This window comes from Gavialis gangeticus, unplaced genomic scaffold (assembly GCF_001723915.1).
Source record: "Gavialis gangeticus isolate Ggan-Ray unplaced genomic scaffold, GavGan_comp1, whole genome shotgun sequence".
NCBI lineage: Eukaryota > Metazoa > Chordata > Crocodylia > Gavialidae > Gavialis > Gavialis gangeticus.
Genome location: NW_017729003.1, coordinates 14161840 through 14167153, shown reverse-complemented (window position 1 = coordinate 14167153; position 5314 = coordinate 14161840).

Genomic DNA, 5314 nt, shown 5'->3' with positions numbered 1-5314 from the left:
AGCAGGGGAGGGGGTGCTCATGGCATGCAACCTGGCTCGTTGTAGTGTGGCCCCTGCCAGTGCAGCCAGTGGGTCATGTGACCTCTGGTCACTTAATAGCTGGACAGCCCTGCTTTGTGTTTGATTAAAAAGAAAAAAAAAAACAAACCCAAAATATCTTTTTTTATAAAGGACCAACCTAGACCCTATCTGATCCCCAGGATCGGGGAGAAATGAAGTGTCACCTTTGCCTCTGTTCCTGTACTAAGAGAATAGTTTGGCTTAGTTAGAAATTTTGGCCTAACGTAGCAAGAAAGCAACCAATAGTCACCCACTGGGTAAATGGGTCATTTGTAAACAGCCCATTTAAAAAACCATTCTCTTCCCTGCCAAGTATGTAACTAGTCAAGTTAAAACCCCTATAAATACAATAAATGCATGCATTTGAATTGTTTATTATTTGTATTACTATGTGCCTAATGCCCTAGCCATGCCTAAAGCCTAGGAGCTTATTGGGCTTGGTGTAGAACTGAAATGGTCCCTGTTCCAAAGAGGAAGAACAACAGATGGAAACAGACAGGTAAGGACAAGGAAACAATGAGATGTTGGTATGATAGGCATTGGGCTCGGCACACCAGCAGCCTAACTTTGTGTGTGTGTGTGTGTGTGTGTGTGTGTGTTTTTGAAGGCATCATGGAAAAGGAGTGTCTAAGGAGAATGGATATTTTATGGAGGACTTATTCTGAGGTGGGTTTGAAGTAAGTGTCTTTAGCTATGACTAATCAAGAGGGAGAGCATTCTCACTGTGAGACAAAAGAACTGCTGGTTTGTATGTGGTGAAGTTCTAATTTTGTGCGGAAATTCTGTTGAAAGCAGAGGACAAATTGTCTGACTCCTAACCACAGACAAATAGATTGACACTAAGCAGACCCTGGAAATGGCAAATGTCTAACTTGAGTATATCTGTAAATGTGTGGAGGGCAGTCAACTCTGGAAATGGAATTACTTAGCCTTCAAGAGTTCCCACTGTTTTAACTTTTTTAATTAATTTAGTCTTTCCTTCTGACATGAGTGAGCTGATCTACCATTTCTGAATAGTAGCTGACCTCAATGGCTTATGCACAAAATTGTTTTCATCTTGGTGCTTGTTTTACTGCAGTAGTGAAAAGTGAGTGTTTGTGTAGTTCTTGCTATGATGGGCTAGTGAATACTATCATTTCCTACTTGTAACTCAAAGAAGGATACGAAGCCAAATCGTATGAATTGGATGACTAAATGGTACACAAGTAAGTTTTTGGTGTATTGTTCCTTTGTTTCTCCAAACAATTTTAATACTGAAGTCAAATACTTGCCCTAATATGCAAGTTTACAAAGTGAACTACAAAATGGTCAAACTTGTGTTTTAACTCGGTTATATTGCTGAATGCCACTTCTAATCAGGCTACTAATATAGGATGGCACAAACAAATAAAATGATACACCTACCCTCTGAGATGCTTGTGCTTCCTGGGGGTGGAACTTCTGGTAGAAGTACAGAGGACAGATTGCCTGTTTTCTAATCAGCCCAGCAGAACCAGGTCAACACTTAACAGAGGCTGAAAATAACAGATAGCTGGACTTAAAATATAGCTTATACATATTAATATGAAGAGATGGAGTTTCTCAGCTTTTTGAGACTTATCTCCTTTGGACATATCCCATGTTGCATTATTTAAACCAGTGGTTGTCAACTAAGATACTATGAGCCCCCTTTAGTGGTGTCACAATGTGGGTGCTGCTGCAGCCTGGTTGAAATGCCTTATATGTTTCCTGTGGAGGCAGATCAGAAAGTAGCTGCAGTTGGAGCCCGCACCCTTCCTGCAGCCCTTCCCAGTCTGACCCAACATGCTCCTAGAAAACAAGGTTTGCTGGGCAGGTGGGATGGTAGAAAACCCCTTTTTCCAGGAAGAGTGGATGGGGTTGGACTAGGAAGGGGTGGGAAAAGAGTGAATGCCCCAGCAGCAGCCCTTTGCAGTTTCTGACTGGAGGAGCAGGGGACGCCCAGGGCAGGTAAGACCTCCCTCCTTTCCTCCCTCACTTGCTTTCAGCATAGGGCAGTTTAGTTAGGCTTCTGCTCCTGCCTGCTTTAAGTTTATCAGAAAACCCTAATACAGGCAGGAGTGTGCAGCAGCACTCTGGCGGAGAACTGCTAAGCAAGTGAAGGCAGTACAACAGTGGTTTTCAACTAGGGTGTCACTGAATTCAAGGCAGTTGTGGAAGGGTATCTTGACTCTAAAAGCACTGAGAACCACTGAGTCAGACAGTTACTATGGACTGTATGGGCAAATGAGATGGATACTCAAGAATCCTGAACATTTCTGTTGCATTCTGGGGTATTGTCAGCAAACTATCAACTTTGACCTACATTTCGCAGAATAATTTTGAAAATGGTTAAAATTCATTTTTGTTCTGAATGTTTGTTGGTCTTTTTGTTTTCTGTCAAACTTTGGTTTTTTCAGGATTCTAGGTTTCACTTGGTTTTATTTTTGCTTTTTTAACTCCTTTACATATGCACAGTGTAATGTAAGGAGGGAAGAGGCTTTAACTCTTGTTGTTGACCAAGCGCTTGAATATCTTGGCTTAAATATCAAGGAGATGGTAGTTGTCAAGAAATATAAAGTAACCCAATCTTGCTAGTTTAAGTCTGGGTGAAATGTTCTTTGAGATTGCATTTCTGACTTCCAGCTGGAACCTTAAATTTTAAGTAGCTTATCTCCTTGATCTTCCGAAAGATGGACAAATCAGTGACATTAGTTCTCCATGTCTTCTAAACCAGTGGTCTCCAAAATGGGGTGCGCACAAGATGATCCATTGGGGTGTGGGAAGAAAATATTAGAACTTCTACTTATATTGATATAAATATACATATATTGGGGTGCATGCTCAAAAATTTTTTACTGATAGGGGTGTGCGATCAAAAAAGTTTGGAGACCACTGTTCTAAACATTCAAGAATATGAATAGCAAGACTCTGTGTGCTGCTGAGGCCATATCATGTCAGATGTCCACCAAAAACCCTTGTTGTGTTATGCTTTGAAATTATACCAAATTCATATTGGAAGCTCTTTTTATACATTTTACATGGACAGTAATTCTTTAGCATTAATCTAGATAATTATAGTGAGTAACAACCTTGAAACTTATTAGATTAGAGGGCAAAGCTTTGTTCAAGAATGTTGAGTTTTAACTACAAAGCATGTGTGAGGTCAGGCATTTAATTCACAGATTAATTAAAGATTAGGTTACTGTGAACTCAATTTAACCTCCTGGGTTTTTATTCCTTTCTTTGCTTTAATTGTAAGATTTTTGAGGCAATGACTTCTGTTGTTACTGTGTTCCTGTCTTTTCCCCACCTCCCCCCTTCCCCAATAGAAAGAGTAAAGTTTTAATAGTTATTTTACAAGATGCTGCTTCACTCATGCAAAATTTGCATAAAACGTTCTAGTGGCTAACTACAGGTGAACTCTCCAGTTTGGTAGCACTTCTCCTGTGACTTTGCACTATTCAGGCAAATAAAACATTAAAAAGGGACAGGAGGAGCCCGTCAGGCAGAGTCCAAGTAAGGAAGGGTGGAACTCATTTTTAGTTCTTCATCCTTCCCACCAGCACCAGGAGGCCTTTTCTGTGTGTTGCATGGTTTAAAGGGTGTGTTTGCCAGGATGGGCAATTATTTGGGCTCATGGGCCACATGAGTTTTGGAGAGGTGTCACAAACTGGGTCAGTACCTCCCTCTCCCTGCAACAGCTCACTAAACCTCCCTGTGTGGGATAGAGCTGCAGATGGGTGTGTGTGTGGGGAAGGGGGAAACGGGTAGTAGGTTCAGCTTCTACCCCCAGGACGAGCTCGGGCAGATGGCTCTAGGCCCTTGCAAAGCAGCTAGTATTTGCTTCGGATTCAGCCAATTTGGGGGCAGTGATTCGATTAAGAGATTTGGCTTCTACTGAATCTCCGAATCTCACAGGCCCCAGCTCCCGGCTTTGTGCAGGGGGGCAAAGCCCCCATTCACTGGCTGCTGCCTGGCAGGGGGCGATCCCTACTGCCCCATGCTGTGTGGGAGTCTCTGCCATGAGCCCCTCAAAACCCTGAGGCCACTGCAGCAGCTGCTGAGTGCAGGTGTGGTTTTTTTGTTTTTGTTTGTTTTGTTTTTATAAAGGGCCAGGAGCTGGGGCAGCCATGTGGTGGGGCTGGGGGAGTGGGTGGGGGTCAGGGGTGCCCAGGAGTGCTAGGGGAGCAGGCAGGGGATGGTGCCTGGCAGGGATCCCCCTGTCCCTGGTCCCCTCCCCTCTCCTTCAGCTCCTCTCCCTTACCCCCTGCTTACCAGCATGGAGTCCAGGTCCAGCTCCCTGCTCCAGTGAGCAGGGACTGCCTGAATCGCCAAAGCTCTCAGAATCTTTTTCCAAATCAATTCAGAGAACTTTGAATCAACTTGGACCTTTTAATTGGTCCCCTGAGTCGATTCGGATTTGGAGATTTGGCCACCGAATCTCCTTCAAATCGAATCGGCACCTGAAGCCTTGCACAGCCCTAGATGCCTCCATCTCAGGAGGAACCTGCAAGCTGTGTCCAAAGCTGATGCCAGTGCACACTTGGAGCTGGTGTAAGCTGTCGGGGCGTGCAGGGCAGTTGGGAGGGGAGAGGGAGATGGGGAGAAGAGGCCCTGCCCATGATAAGTGGTGGTGACCAGTGCTGGGTGCCAGGCAAAAGCAGGACCTGGCAGCAGGTGTGCTCACCACTGCCAGGGCCCCCCTGGTTGTGTCATCCTGGAGCCTGCGCTGGGGCTGCTCCGTGGCTCCTCCGTGCCACTGTCACCAGCGTTACCTCAAGGCTGCCCTGGGCCTACAGGCAGCAGCAGGGAGGAGCTGCAGGGCAGCCTTGGTGCAGGCTCTAAGCAGTCTCAGCGAGAAGGGCCTCAGCAACAGCAGCAAGCATGCTTGCCACCAGTGTCCTGACTTTGCCTGGTGCCCAGCACTGGCTGTGTCACTCATCATGGGTAGGGCTGCCTCTCTGCTCCCTTGCCACCCCCATTCCTCCCTCCCCAAACTCTCACACCTACAGCATATCCCCACAGCTTACCCCAGCTCCCACACCACACACCAGAAGCAGTGCTGAGCGGCACTGGCATCTGCTGTGGATGCAGCTGGCACGTTCCCACTGCATCGGCTGCAGTCCCAGGCAGTTGCCCCAATCCTCAGCAGGAACCTGCAGGCAGCATCCACAGTGCTGGCGCTGCTTCCAGTGCAGTGGGTGGGAGGTGATATAAGCTGCGGACAGGGCTGGGATGTGCCTGCCCACCCAAC